We start from the raw sequence: 17,039 nt of genomic DNA, 5'->3' as shown, positions 1-17,039 counted from the left end.
AGTCACTCTTTCAGCATACTCTAACAAGCAGCTGAACAAGGGTATTCCAGGGCAAGTAGGATTTCAGTCAATTCTCCTGGAATGAGCTTTAGACCTTTATGAGCTAATGACCTTTAGAGATGGTCTTTACATAATTTAGAGAAGACCAGCGTTTACCCTATCTCATTGTAAGGACAGCACATCTCACACGGAAGGAAGGACAGTTTTCAGGTAGACACAGAACTTGGCCCTGAATTTCTGCAAAAAGAGAAGAAACAGCAAAGAAAGGAATACAGCTGACTGAGAAATCAGTAAACTTACTAAAATTTAAACTTACTAATTAATAACCTGCCCTGCTTTGTTTCTAATTGTGTGTCCTATGAACTGGTATTACTTTGGCATTCAAAACCTTTTAAACCTTATTATACCTATTACCTTTTATGGTTAGCTTCTTATAAATACATCAGAGCTATTAATGAGTAAAATAGAAATACTTCACAAAAAAAAGAATACATTGGCACCATGCTTGTTGTTTTTTTTAATGATTAGAGAGTGAAAATTAGTAGGACTGAGACACATTATTCCCCTTAATCTGTGAAGTATAAAGAAATATCACAAAGCTATACCAAAAAATGTAATAGTCTCTTAAATTGTTGCTATCATTTTGAGAGCAAAGTTTATAACTCCCTCAGTTTTGTTACAGCTGCAGAACAAACCCAAGGAAATGGAATAATTCCAGCTAAAGTCTTGTAAGTGTTAGATTCTACAAAATTTCTGCCAGGCTTTTATTATCTGCTTATGCACACATGTGGTTGCTTAGTGTGGCTCAGATTGTTTTCTTAGTTTTGTCTCACCAAATGACAGAGTGAAGCAAGTTTTTAGCATTTTTCAACCTTATCAAGTAAAGTCCAAGGATATTTCTTCCAGTCTTCCTAAACTGCATTATCTAGCATCTTTGAATACAAGCAAAAAATATGTTTAATTTTATTAATACTGCAGACAGTCACCAGAGGCAAAATAACATTATGGCACTGGTTCTTTTCAACACCTTTTTTATTCTTAAGAAGTCAAAGTATTTTAAAAACACTGTGTTAGTCTTGAAATACCTACTGCCTACCTCTGTTTAAAAGATGCATACATAAGGTTTAGTGAGCTGTCTGGAATCAAGCAATGAGTTAGAGAGAGCACTTAGGGCACCATTTTATAAGGGTGTCTCTCTGAATAAGAAAATTGGGAACTACAAAATAAAACATAGTGATTAAATTGTAGTCAGAAATTAAGTGGAGAAATAGAGCTGTGGATGATTCAAGCATTGATTTTGTCTTTTCAACAGGTCAGGAGACTGCAGAGGGGGCAGCGGTTCTTCAGCTTGTTTGCAACACATTTCCCCATGACAGTGAATCCCAGTCCTGGACATACACTCTCAGTCCCATCATTCAGCAGGCTGGGAGACATGTCTTCATCTCACTGTGCTATGCAGACATATTAGGGAAGTTAGCAAAAGTTGATTGCTAAAGAAACTACAGAAGAGAAACTACTGAAATAGTGAAACGTAAGAGAAATATAAATTATCCTCTGTATGCTCTCATTTCTGATGATTAACTTCTTATGCACAAATCAAAGTAGCTTGGAATCAAAAGGTATGGGAAAAAGCAGAACATGAAGAATCAAATAATTCTAATTAAACTTTTCTCAGTTTTGCCAGCTGGAAGAACTTTTTTTTTAATTCAACTTTCTCTCCTCGCCAATTGCATTTTTCTGAATTTTCCACAAACTTGTTTTCCCTTATGATGTATTTATGAATAGTAGGCTGGAATTCATTCTGATGTGAACAAAAAGCAGAAGAGAAAGAAGGAGATAGAGAGAAAAATAAATAGATCAAAATGAATAAAGAAGAGGGGGTGAGAGAGAAAAGATGAACACAGCTCCAAGAATCTTTCCACAATTGTTTCCAAAGTTATTTCAAATTTTATGCATTTAAAATGCACCCTAATCTATGAGGTGACCACCTTCTGAAGACTACTGTGCATCAATTTGTCAACACATCCATTTTTTATTCAATAGTCTAGCAAGACAGAACATATTCTCCTGTATCACTACCAGTTTTTTCCACAGCAGCACCAGTTCACACAAGAATGACAGCAGGAATACAGCTGTCAGATATTTGGTTTGTCTAGTTTTGACAGTGAGAAACCCAGAGTATTTCCTATTTCATGAACAGTTTGCATCCCAGCTATTTTTAACCTATGTCATCATGATCAAAAATAAAACTTACATGAAACACAGCATGCGCCAAACTGCTTTGGATCCATTTCAAAAATTGCACCCCTTGGGGTTTCTGTTCACATCTCAGCCAACTGGGTAGAGCTTGAAGGCACAGGGACAGAAATAGATGCCTAGAAAATAACTGATCATATTCACCTCACATGCTCAAAGCTAGAATCAACTAAAGGCCTCGTCTACTGTAACCAATGGTTATTTGAGTTTCCTGTTTTCTGACAAGTTATTTTAAGCAATGAAGACAACTTAAGAGACTTAGTGCTGTGCTCCGTGAAAGCCCAGAAAACTATTCTCATGCCATTGGGTAGTATAACTGTTTATACTTATTTTTGTACAGTGTCATCCTGTATCAAGACCCCACAGCACATGCCTAACAAAACCACTCTCCATTCTTTCTCCTCAAAGTTCTCGTTATTGTATATTTCCGTTTCTTGAAAGAAAAAAATAAATTAAAAATTCCAGAACACAAAATGCAGCGTATATCAGTTAGAAGGAATAGGAACGAGCATTTGCTTCTTAAAATACTCTCTGAAGTAATCTAATTGGTGGTATATCTCTAGATTAAAATGAGACAGAAAAAATATCTGGATTTAAATGTAAGGATCTGTGATTGCTCCACTTTTATATTCTGTGGCACTTGCAGTAAATCCAGATTAAGACACTGAGCTTGATAGCATTGCAGAAAGCCTAACATCATAGAGAGAGTAGAATCAATCTGAACAAGTTTAAGGCTTTACAGTGTACTCACTGTATTCATTTTACTAGGTAGTTTGAGAAGCTTTCTTGTTTCAGTCAGTTTTTTACCTACTATCTCCTTTGTAAGATACAGTTAGTTCCTTTTTATATATATTTGTATAGGGCCTTATTTAAAACACGCTTGCCAAAATCTCAAAACACAATGGTCTTCCTGTGAGTACTGATACAGTGCTGTAACCAATGCTACAAACACAATAACACTGCTGGAAACATTAATGGAGAAAACATGGAATACCATTTCTCCCTTCAGGCTTACATTGATATTGTAAGAAATATATCATTGTTGATTTACAGGACGACTGCACAGCTTCCAACATCCTATCAGTTCTCCCAGAAAGTGTCACAGAAGCAGCACTTTCAAAGAGTGATGTAGCAATACAGAAATTTCTCTAACAAAGAATGTATTTTTAATGACATTTCACCATTCTTTTGACAATGGCTTTTCACGTTCATTTATTTTAATTATGCTGTGTATATGTTAAAAAGATAATTCCTAAATCCATAAAAACAAGACACATCTTTAAAATGAATTGGTTACATTAAAAAAAATCCAACACCAGTATTAAATGATGTTATTGAAATTTAAGAATAAGGTGAAATGCTCTGAAGACATTTGAATAGCAGGGAGGGGAAAGCCTGTGTGCCTATCTTTCTGTGTGAAATGCCTGGATAAGGGGCCATAAGCAGACACATGGAGAAATGCATGTGTAGCAGGTTCCATGCGTTTGTTACTGTAGTACATCTGTCAATTCAGCCAATGATTAGTGAAAGTTAGAATGTATTCAAGTGCATTGAAGTAATTGAGGGAAGTAACCCCAGGTAGTTTCAGTATGTCTGATTTCACCATATCAGAGCTCAGCTGTGTATTGTGGTTGTAATGCTAGAGCAGCGGTGCCCCTGAAATTAAGAATTTTAATCTGATTACTATAACCTAGACTAAAAAAGTCTTCCATAGGCTCCAGTATAGTCATCTCACAGGTTTCTAATCTGCACAGTTATCTTTTTACACCACAAACTTTTTACTAGTCAGCTTATTCAAACCCATTCAAATAATTAAGATTTACAATTAACTACATATGTGTGACTGATAAGACAGCACGTATTAGCAAAAGGCTTCAAAAGTCTTAGAAACTGAATTTTCCAAGTGTCTTTCAAGAGCAAAGCCTAGCCTCTGGTCTAACAGTTATAATGTTTTTCCACATTGAAAGGACATAAAAGGTTTTATCCACACTTAATAAGTTGAGAGTTTTGCTTACATAGACATTTGAAATAACAAATCAGCATATCTGTATACATTAATACAATCATAACAAAACAGAAATACGGGATGCAGGCAATTCCCACTGACTCATGGCCTGAGCTGTGGAATGGATGAGCAGCTAGATGTGGCATTCAGCTTTTGCTGAGCTGCACTGAAACTTCAGTGTCTTTCTGTGCTACACTAAGTGTTTATTTGCAAAAGACCCAGATAGGATTATGGCTTTCAGTTGTGATAGCCTTATTTTAAGGCTTAGTTTCTTGATTTTCATGAGTTCAATAGTCCTGTGTAAATTTACTGCTCAGTATATGTGTTGTAACTTCATCTGTGCTGGATCTTCGGGGGGCACGAGTACTTTAGAGAATACAAACTTGATTGGTTGGACTGGTGAACCCCAGAAGCTAATTTCTGAGCTTTCAGTAAATTTCTAAGTGGGCCCTCAGCCATCTGAGGAACCATGATGAAGAGTGAGCATCCACCTATTAGGTCCTTAGTAAAATCATTTTCCTGATGTCTTAGAATGAGCACGGTGAAAGAGACAGCTAAAAATGAAACACGACGGATACACACAAAAAAACATGAGGCGTTGTGGTAAGTTGGTTGACATACGGTAAGTTGACATATTTACTGTAACTGAAATTAATATTAAAGCTATATGGAAAAAAACGTTATGAAATCTTAAAAACAGATCTTCTTTACTATGCTTCTTTACAGGTTGAAGTGCTAGTCACAACAGAAGCAGAGAAACTACAGAATTACATTATTAGGATGATCCTTTCCATGTTGAATTAAACCACCAATTATTTGAAAGATCAGCCCAGGGTGTTACAAATGTATTTTTGATACAATAAGGGTGACTCTGTATTTCGTCATTGAGTACAATACAGTAACATACTAAATTTAAAATAAATAGTGTGTGAAGTGGCCTTAATTCAGGGAATTAAGTTAATTCTTTTCAGTAAATTTGATTAAATCAAATACACGGATTCAATATAGTTTAACCAATGAAGCTTAGATTCGCATATTTAACTAATTAATTCAGACTGCATTCCTTGAATGGCATATGTGGAAATTTTTTAACTGATGATGACTGAGGCCTGAGAAGAATGAAACAAAAACACTAACTGCCCTTGGCATAACGAATATACTTTGTGTTTCTTCTGTTCCATGTTCCCACCATTTTTTCAAGCTAGAAGGTAAGTGCTTCCCTTTCTGACAGACCTGGAGGCATTTTTTTTTCACTTGAATGGCTCATAGTACAGACTGAAGGCTGTTCCAGGACTGTTGCATAACCTCCCACTAAGGGACATATTGTCAATTATTTTGCCTAAGGCATTAAAACAATCTTTCTACTATCTCTGTCTAAAAGAGAAAAAAAAAAAAAGTAAGAAAAAAAAAAGTAAGAAATGTTTTTTATATTTGCTATAGAACATACTAAATGTTTTATGTCAATCACACTCTCTTAGGAGTCTAATTATTGCACTTAAAGGTCTGTGCAGTTATGTCAAAACTAAACCCAGATCATAACTGTGCTCACTTTCACTGCTGTATTTAAGGACTATTGTTACAATATAACTTTCTAAAATCTTTGTGAACCAAAATTTATTTTTTTTGGACAAGTGTTATAGTCATGTTATAAAATCGATGCTAAGCCACTTAGAAGACAGTGAAAAAGTTTGTTAAGTTTATTTTCTTAAATATTTAAGTCATGGTAAAGGAGAAAGAGTAAGAATTGTATCAATTACATTTGAAACAGCTAAGAGAAGTTGTAAACATGGATGAATTAAAACTACTTAAACAAAAGCACTAGAAATAATACCATGAGTGGAATCAAGAAACAATATTCAGGCTGGGATTTTTAATAAGTCCTTGGGCTCTTTAGTCTCTCTGGCTTTCTATGTTTGCAGTTTAGCATAGCTCAGGAAAGAAGTCAATATTGGTTGTGACTTCATTAGTTAATTACACTGGCCTGAGAACAAACCTTTCTCGTGACTGCTTTTGTGACCTGGAAGAGAATTTTAAGGGTATGGAAATTGGAAAGAGTTATTGATTCAAATATTTTTGGTGGAGAAATTTGCATTAATTCCAGTATACCTTTCCATTATTTCTGGCTATAGAGATTACTACTGTCCTGGTTAGTATGATGAAAAAAAAAAGAAAAAGAAAAAAACCTGAAAAAATTAGCCTGTGTTTAAGAACTAGGCTCTGTGCCAGAGGTTTGTAATACATCACAAAGCTATGCCAGCTCTGGTCTCCAAAACAGACCCTTAAAACTATCCACCTTGTGTTGATCTCCTGTTCTACATAAGCACATGTAAGCACTCGATCAGGTGCAGAAAGCACACGAAATGCACACTAAATTATACTAATCTGTTAATATTCATGAGGAAGCTGGGTATACCAGTGAGTAGTTTATTTACACAAGGTAAGAGGCCCCCTCATACATGCCAGATCCTGTGAGCGCTCTTCAGCTGCCATCAGGGTCACAATCCATGTTTACCATATATACATGAAGCCACAGTGTCTATATAAGTAAATATGCCAGTCCCAGTAAGAGACCCCTGGCCCCTAGACCAACCAGTGCAGTGTCTCGTATCCATATGACTGAGACTTAGCTCAATCTAGAGCATAATACACAGCATAAAGTGTAATTATTATCTTAGATATGTTTTAGGTTTTTTTTCAAAGTATTAAAAATAAAAAGAGATGTGTCATAGCCAACTAGAGCAGATTTGATGACATGAAACTGAGAGCATGAATTGCATATACTGTGGGCTGGCATTTGAACATATTGAAGTTCTCCTAATCCCTTTATAAATATGCTGATCTCCATCACAAAACTAGACAAGAAGGACAAAGTACCTCCCCTTTCAAAACTTACAGAAAATTTTAATTATGAAATATTGAAAATTATTATTATTTGGATTCCTCTCTAAGCTTCAGGTAATTCATGAACAGTCTTATAGCCATTAATTTTTGTGCAACTATTGCTTACCTTGCTTAACTAATATTTTACAACCATGGTCAGAAAATACATGTGCCCAGTGGCAGTTCTACTGATATTTATCTTGTGAGAATTGTCACTGAACACTACTGCACAGGGGCAATGTATTTCCGGGTCACATACATATTTCAGTGAACACTTCTTGTTTTAGTGCATAGTAGTGCCAGGCTTGATACTAGCGCTGCACTTTGCATAAGAGAGAAATAAGGCTAAGAAAGATTTTCCTGAGGATTATGAAGTTTTGATGGGGATGGACTCCATGTTCCCAAGGTAGTGGACAATCCTTGCAGACTGATTGCCTGGTTGCTTTTGTAACATCAGAATACCACCGTAAGAAAAATTAGACATTCCATAATTTAAAAAAAAAACCCTACAGTTTTTTTTTAACATGGATACAAATGTATAAATAGAGTACATGTCTGAAAGAGACAAATTGAATCTGCCTTTTCTCTTCAAATTTAGTTTCTTGGAACCATAGGATGCCTAACACAAAAATTGAGCAGACTACTTACCAGACAGCAAAGTAGAAAGTTCATATGTAACCATGACATTTTGAGAATGAAAAAGCTTAGTATGCATAGCAGCTCCAGATCTACATTGTGCATTCGGTGGCAAGAGGACATATGGAAAAAATAGAAATGTCATTCCATTAGTCACTGAATTAATCTTGTGGCTGCCTGTTACTATTAAGTTTATGACTTATACAGGACAAACTGTTCATTCTTTTTGTTTATCAGCCCTAGTTATACTATTTGCATTTTTACCTTCACCTTTTTGATGGCAGAGATGTTTTCTCTAGACTTTTACATCTATTTACACAAGAAGAGCTACAGAAGCCATCACTCCAAGTAATAAATAGGAACACAACTTTTCTATGTGCAATAAACTACACTTACGTCATATATCATCTAAAGCGTAAAAGATTTGGGGAATATATCCTTTACTATGGAAGATACTCCATTTTGGGTTTATGGGTACATTAGTAATGGCAGATAATAGACTAGGCAGTTCAAACTACATTTTAAATTAAGAAGATATATTGATTGCAGTATATATAAGTTTAAGGAAACTTCTCAACAAATTTTATGCAGAATATTGACACATTTCATGACATCTTCTCATGTTTTTCTACTTTTTGTTCAGGGAAAGTGTACTTTAAATCTTATCTTTCAGTTATATAAACTAAAACTTCCCAGTTCACCTCTTTAGTCATTTAAAATTCAGTACTGTCACAGTTCTCTGAAGTAACTCTTGTTCAGCTGTTGTTCCACACATCAGTATATCTGTGATAAAACAGACACCTAGTATTGACATTTTTATATTCATATTGATTGACAAGTTCAATTATATTTCTAAAAAAAGTTTGGGAGAAAATTGGTCATGTGATGTATGGTACTTATCTAAACCATTATGCATTTAAATCTAAATAAAGCATACGTCTCAATTTTTTAAAACCAAAATAACATATTAGCACATTTTATTAGTTCTACTTAGCAGACTTCATGTCAGCAATTGGTTTACGTGAATTTATCATGGAGGCAAGATTCAGAATAGGTAAAAAATGCAAAATCACTTACCACTGGACTTAACACTTCATTTCTAAACCTTTACTAGGTTTGCAGAAAAAATAGAGATAAGGCTTTGACAAATACTAAATCACAGGTGCTTTATTTCTTCCTTTTTACCATTAAATAAAACTATACATCCCTTTCACAAATATGGGGGGAAAATGAACTTTCTAAATTTAAAAGAAAAAAGTCAAAACTCAAATATTCACATGGTCATGCTTTCTAGCAATTTACAGACTAATCCTCAAAACAGCACATAGTCATAAAACTATTATACCTGCTTCAAAACTGAGACAGAAATTAACCTTTGTACTAAGCTGTGCAGAGTCTGGGAGGAACAGGAGCAGGCAGTATAGTAGCAAGAAGTAGGCTCAAGTCCTGAGCTCAGGTGGCGGCTCAGGTCGTTAACCACCCTGAGAAAGCAAGAGTCTGCATTCAGCCATCAACTTATGCAGGATTTACAGGATTAATAATTAATTATACAATTAATAAATAATTATATAATATTAACATATAATTAGTTATTATAAATAATTTATACAGGATTGCAAAACTGTAGGCTCCGTGCAAGCAGGGACTAGTATCTAAGCTACAAATCTCATGAACAATAAGAAGCAACTTGCCCGAACTTCACATGGATCCAGTTGTAGTGAGTGAAGCCCAATCCACTGGAGGCATCCAGACTACATCTAGCAGCAGTATTGTCTGTGGAGTGATTGGTCTTTAGTGGGAGGACTGGTGAGGTTCAGACTGGGTAGCAATCCAAGCCTTAGAGTACTTCGACGCAAGTCAAGCCCTGTCAATCTAAAATCCAGGACCTTCTTTTCTTAGAGGGCCCAGTTGCTCTGTTGTCTTCCCCTTCTCGTTCTTCTTTTCATTCTATTCTTCTCTTAATTTCATTTCCTGTTGATTTTCAGTCACTCTCCTGAGCATGCAGGATGCTTACAAATTCTGTGGATATAGACAAACACCTTATTAAAGCCCCCTCAGACAATGTGGAGGCTGTGGATCTGCCTCTCTCTACTCACTGGAAGAGGTACTCTGGATCATCCTGCCAAAGAGACAGCAGCTCTTTAAATACTGCTAGACTTAAAGTACCCATAATAGAAAATGTGAATGCAGACAGAGAAACTAACAGTGTGATCCCATATTACACCAGAAATCTGGAACAGATAACAGAACTAAATTAAGACCATTGTAACGTGCCTTCTTGAGCTCGTAAAAGTCTTGTAGGATTTCCTTATCACATATGCCATGCATTTTCAGCCTGTAAGCAGAAGCTTTTCCACAAACTTTATTTTGGGTCTGCAGGTTTTATAGCCCTAGTCACAAATGTACAACCCACTTTTTAATCTATGCTTGTTACCATCTCTAAAAAGTGAGCAATTCACTGGAGAAACTATGTTATAGACAAGATTCTGAAAATCAGCGTGAATATATTACAACGCTATGTCTAACCAAACCTTTGTTCAGTAATTGAAATTAACAAAATAAATAGTATAATTCAGTACATGGAAAGTCAGTTCACATTGTTAGGATTTGTTTTATTTTGTTGGGTTTTTTTCTCTAAATTAACATCATGACATGTTTTATAATTACACTTCAGTAATTTTGCTGTGCTTGTGTTTTAACCAGCTTGCACAACTGCTAAACAATTACACTGTCTTCAGCAACGTGCAAAAGTTTCATTGTATTAGAGTAGAAATGGAATGTGTCTAGCTGAAGTACTGAGGTAAGAATGTGCTTTCATTCACACACCCAGTGGTGTCAGAGGAGACACCAAGTTTTTAAGACAGATGTATACAAGCCTGTAAAATATAAAGAGATGCTCAAGCTCAGAGCCTGGTTCTTTAGCAGAGAGAGCTGCTGTGGCCACGCTTGGAAACGGGCATATTTGGGACCAGCTGTGTTAAGGTAGGAGTATGTGAAGCTGCAGTGTTTTGGTAGCCTTAAAAATCCCTCAGAAGTGCTAAAGATGACAAAAGCATCCACCATTTCTGCAAATGAGGCAGGGAGGATGGAGGTTGATTCCATGGAGAGAGAGAGGTCACCAGGAGAGACATCAGAAGCAGAGGTCTTCAGGGACAGACACCAGCAGTGGGGAGCAGGACCTCACAGAAAGAATTTTTCATGGCTGGTGTGGGAGTTTTACCTATAATTTTAACACACAATCTACCAAACCAGCCCTCAGCATGGTTTTCCTAAATTCATAATCAGACTGATTAGGGGTAATCAGAAATGTGTGCTTGGGAATGAAATATTCAGCCTACAACACAAATGCCCTGAAGAAAGCACTGCTACTAAAACCACTGGACTTCTGAATTATCCATGAAATGATAAAAGGCTCCCAGAATTTTTTTCTGGGAAATTACCAAGTATATTTCTATGTGGAAGAGGAGGGATAAAACCTTTGGATAGTGAAAGCTTTACATTCCAGAAGCTATAATAGACAAATTTTTATTTGCCAGGAGTTTCATGTGCAGGAGTTTCATGTGCACATTTCCTGTGCAACAACAGCTGAACATAAACTGTTATGTGCTGCTTATGCACAGTTGTACATAAATAACACAGGTTTCATGCAGAGCTTCATATAATGAAGTTTATGTGTAAAATCTTTCCACCTCACTAACTTTTTGTGCATACATTTGTAATATATAACTTCTAAGGCAATTTAAAAAGAAAAGCAAATGGAAAACTATGCTACATGTTACATAATGCAATTAAGAAGAATAAAATTTTGTAAAATTTCACATCAGAAGGTATCCAACTTTTATTAAAAGCCTTTTCTGCTCCGTTTTAGTCACATTTTGTAACACTTCCTATTTATAAAACTGTCAAGAGGGAACATCCAATCTGTGTTTTTTTGGGAATTACAACAAAGATTTCTTGAAGATTTCTTCAGGGAACTGGGAGTTTATTTATTCCATCCTAGCATCATCTCTTCCATCATCCAGGTGCACCCTCTGGATTCAGGCCTATATTTGATAAAAAACTTTATAAACTAACAAAAATGAAAGTTCAACAATAATAACTCAGTTTTCCACCGGACCTATACTTTGTATAGAAACTTATACATCCAAGTTGCTACACCTTTAATTTTCCTTTCTATGTACAAAGCATTATAGTCACCATAAATTTGTTAATAAGTGTTGTGCTTTACAATACAACAGCTTAACAGATTTTGAAAAAGAAGGCAAACATTCTGATTTGTCTTCTGTTCTAATCTCTGGAATCCACTTTCAAGCCAGTAAAGTAAACTATGGCACTATCTATAACATTGGCATATTTTAATGTATTGTTTTACAGGTCCCTAAGGTTTATTTTCACATTTCATGTTTTCTATTTCTCTACAGATTTCAGCATTGTGCTATAGGCATTGTATTACAGCTAAAACATTTGCATAGGTCTTATCTCCAATTGATAATTTTCTTTAAATTTTCATGGTCTAGAGGAATTTATAACTTGCTACAGTGTGGTTTACATTTTTATTCAGGAACGGACTCATCTGTTTCAAAATTAAAAATAAACAAGTATGTATTTTTACTCTTTAGGACTTGGGACTTGCCTGGTGCATTGTGTATTAAATTAGATTTCTTAGATTTTTAACAGAAAGAAAACAGAATAATATGGAAGGATCTCAAATATTCAGTTTTAACACAAGGAACATCTAGTCATCCAAGATTCTTTCTCCTCCTCCAGGCCTAAGAGGAATTTCAGCCATTTTTCATTTTTTGAAATGTTCCTTTATGTATTCTCCTTAATATAGACACCAATCCAAGGCTTAGAAGTTCTACATTTGTTTGAAGGCCTCCTTACTTCAGAACCATTTTCTGATACACCTTATTACTAACTCACCTCACAATAGTACTATGATTATTTATTATTTGAAAACTTTAAATGTGGTGAATTCTGTGACTAAATTGTCACAAATTTGTTTGTTATCAGAGCTAGTATTTGTCTACTAGTATTAATTCAGGTTTTTATGATTCAACAAGATTGAATTTTCAGGGATTCTTTACTAGTTCTGCTGAACAAGAAAGAACATTTGCAGACACATCAAACACTACAAACTCCTGTGGTGTCCCTACTCATTCTCTCATTCAAAAAGATCATGTTTATTCTCTGCTATCAGGGCAGACATCTTCATGACCTAAGCAGCTTCTGCGTGGCTTTGGAGTGTGCTTTTGAGACAGCAAAGGGTCTACCACTTACCCTGACAACAGTTAAAGGAGAAGGATAGGTGTCCAGGCGAAACAATTTTTCCTGAGATAAGAAAACCATCTTTCATTGATAAACAGGAATTTGCTTTAAAGCAGTTGCCATGCTAAATGTCTACCACTTAGGTGCAAAGCAAAGGTCTACATTATCCAGACTGTATTCCTCACTTTAGTTCATAGTGCAAGAGCGGGGAAAGAAACTGAGTGAGACATAGTAGGCAGAAGACCCGTGACCTTCCCATTGCCTCCAGCATCCCAAGAAGGCAGTCAAAAGACGGCACCCAATGGTAGCATTTGCTTTTCATTATCTCTTTTGCCTACTTCCTCTTGGTTAACAGCACCCTTGGGTCTGTTTTCTCATCACAGGATTATTGAAACAATATGTTCACAATCTATATGAAGCCTGAAATTAAAAATCCCCAGACAAAGGGTCTATGCGTTTTAATTTAAATATTTGAAAACTGAGACACTCAACACAAAAGACGAAATCATTCAAACATAAAAAAGAGCAATACAAATGACAGGGGCTTCCTTGCAGGCTTGGGGGGGATGTGTGTCAGCGTCCACATGGGGAAAACTTGTTGGGGAGAACAGACAGATTTAGAGAATTTCATTTGTGTAGGTTTGTTTGATTTTGGTTGTGTGGTTGTTTGGTTTGTGGTTTTTTTTGGGGGGGGATGTTGGGGGGACGCAGTTTCTAGTTTTTGGTCTGGGTTTTTTTCAGTGATCACAGTGCCAAACTCTTTGCTGCAATGCCTAACAGTGTAATTGTAACAGTAGTAACAAACTGCAGCGTGGATGGTTAAGACTTCCAAGGGGAAAGAAACAGTGTCCCTAATTGGGTAGTACCTCACTAGAATAAACTGCACAGACAGGTTGTGAAATCTCCCTTCTGGCCATCTTGAAGACTCTGCCAGACACAGACACAGCTGCCCCTGTGCACTGCTGCAATAGCTCAGGTTCAAGCAGGAGAGTCCAAGTGACACTTCTATGATGCTATGAAACAGTTTCAGTCCATTACTACATCCCAGAAGTAATAATAGTTACTGTCTAGCACAGCAAATAACTCACTGTGTTAAAGACTGCAGTACCTTTAAACCTTAGTGTGTTAAGAATAATGGGGGGAAAAAAATAAATCACTAAATCCTTGGCTTTTGTTGGTTGTATTTATACCCTTAATATTATCTTAACAATGCTCTTTCAATAAAGATTTCATAAATGTTATCTTGTGTTGATCAAAGTGGAAAATGTCCTACTTAATAGGACCTAATCTTTTAAATCTGTAAACGTTGCAGTCTGTCCTTTTGATCAGCAAGGAAAAGTAATGTATAGAAGCAGCTTTTGAAAATTATATAGATCTTGTAAGAAAATAAAAGGCCATTGTGTAGACAATGGCACAGAAGTCCAACTCATTATTGATTCAACAAGAATGATTCTCATGGTTTGATTTTCCAGAAGAACTGAATGCATTTGAACTCTTTTATACTCTTGATAATTACCTTTACTCAGACATAAAGTCAGGTCAGAACTGCAATCAAAAGTATAAAAGCAGAAGTTCTGATTGCAGTGATCTTTGCTCATTCATGATTGATCAAACTGATTTCTTAAATAAATTCTTATTACTCTCATTTTTTTCAGGTTGTTCCTTTTTAAAGGTCTGCTGAATAAGGAAAACAAGGCTATTGTTCTTCCACAGACCAGAGTAAATATATGGAAACACTGATGGAAATTGTATAGGAGTACACTGTAAGGAGATGGGACGGCTTATAACGAGTGTTGTCCCCCACCATGGAGCAAGTGACTGTGACTCAGAGCTGACCATACCTCTATTTCTCTCTCATTACCTGGATTACTCAGTTGTTCCTGGTATTCCAGCAGACTTTCTACAAAAAGGCCAATAATCTATATAAAACCTTTTAGTTTTGTTTGATGAACTGTGTTGTAAATACAGAAACTATTATTAATACATGTGGTTAAGTACTGTATCTGTAAAAATTCTGCAACAATTTCTGATAAATATATGTATCAGTTGTAGGACAGTTTTAGTACTATTGACTTTACCTCATTTATTCATTTCGCAAAAATAATTTTAAAAAGGAGTTTATGCAAAAATATTCACAGAAATAACATATTCCCATAGGATGTCTGAAATCTTTAGAAAAGAAAAATCAGAATGGAAGTAATCTGATGGAACCTGATCCCAAATTATGTATTAGTCCAAAGAGGGAATAGAATACAGATCAAACTACACTTATCTAGATGATTTTCAGGATGTCAGTACTGGATATGATTTTGTGTATGACCATTCACTACAGCAAAATTCACTATCCTGCACCCAAAAAAGACGCAAATTTCACAAACTAAGCTTTGGGACTGATTTATCCATTCTCATAAATAATGAGTGCCTTAAGCAGTGAAGCAAGAATGCAATAAATCAGTAAAGCTTCAGCTTCTTCCTTCAAAATTTTTTTAGTATGTGAATATGGAGTATCTAGAAACAATAGAAATTATTTTAGGCCACAATGAAGAAAGGTAATTGTTTTCTGCACAGAGATTTCTGCATGAAAGTTGAGTAAGTTTGCCTTCTGCAAATTTAATAGGCACTCAGGAGAAAAACTTTCTTGCCATCAATGGCTAAAAAAGATAAAAATTAAAATAATCTTGTTTAAATTGTAGAAAATCATTGGATGATTGACAGATTCCTAAATAATAATTAAATTTGAGATAAAGAAAAATGCTTCTCTAAATAATGAAAATATCAATAATACATACATGATAAATTTTATACACAGTCTTTCTCATAGTTGCCATCACAATTCTCTCTACTAATGGCTAACCACTGTGCTTTCTAGAAATAATGGCTAAATATTAACTAATCAGCATTGTTAATTATAAACTATTGGAACATGTAAAGATTTCTGGAAATGCCCTATAAGAAGAGATAAAAATGAGTGTAGTGGAGCACAAGTAGACATGGAGAAGTTTTTGTTAAAATCATCAGATTGGTATGAACGGTTGCAAATTAAATTTAGAGTATTTTCAAACTTCTTCAATTTCTGGTTCCATTCGACATCTAAGGTAATTGAGTGCCTGATTATTCTTGTGCATCTAGGCCAAAGATAACTGGCAGAAAGCAGACGAGGGTCTGAACTGAGCAGAGAATGGTCTAACAATAAGGACTTTACAAGGAGGTGATGATAGAGTGAGTTGCTGCTGACAGAACACAGGCCATCAAAAGAAAAACCCTATTATTTCCACTATACAGGGAAAGGTATTACCTTCTTTAAAAATGTATAATCTTCCAATTTTTAAGAGAACTGTAAGAGTTCTGATTCATGCAATCAAGGTTATATCGCATAGAAAAAATATAGAGTGGTTTAAACAACTGCTGATGTCATTAAAACAATTGGGTTATATCTAAGTGAAGATTAAAACCAGACATTGTTAGAAAACATCCAAGATAAGACAATAGTTTAAGGAGAAGAATGTGGCAGCCTGGTTACCAGAAGGAGAAGGAGCCCTGTATTCACCAAAGATATTGTTGCAGCATTTATTAGCATCCCTGCAACTACCTACATGCTCATACGCTCACTATAACTGTGGCAGCTGTTATACATTTCACTCTTCTGGTCAAATAAACAAAGCTATATGATGCTGTTGTTTGAAGACAGTGTGGATACTCCGATTCCCAGTGCCTCTTCTCTCCTCTTACCTTATTCACTGCATCTGTGTATCCTTCATTGCTTCCCCACCCCCTCCATCTGTATAAAAGTGCCAGCCTTTAAAAAATGAAGTGGTGACTTTTTCATGGGGAAGGAGTGCCCATACCAAGGGCACACTTAAATAGACTATGTTCTTGAAGATCATCAGCTAAGCATTTTCTGAATATCAGCTCTTCTTTGCTTTGGAAAATCTTGTACAAAAAAAAAAAAAAAAAAAAAAAAAAAATTTTGGTTTTGCCTTGGGGAAAAAAAAAG

Source organism: Calidris pugnax, unplaced genomic scaffold (assembly GCF_001431845.1).
Source record: "Calidris pugnax isolate Ruff unplaced genomic scaffold, ASM143184v1 scaffold44, whole genome shotgun sequence".
NCBI lineage: Eukaryota > Metazoa > Chordata > Aves > Charadriiformes > Scolopacidae > Calidris > Calidris pugnax.
Note: the sequence above shows the minus strand (reverse complement) of the source record.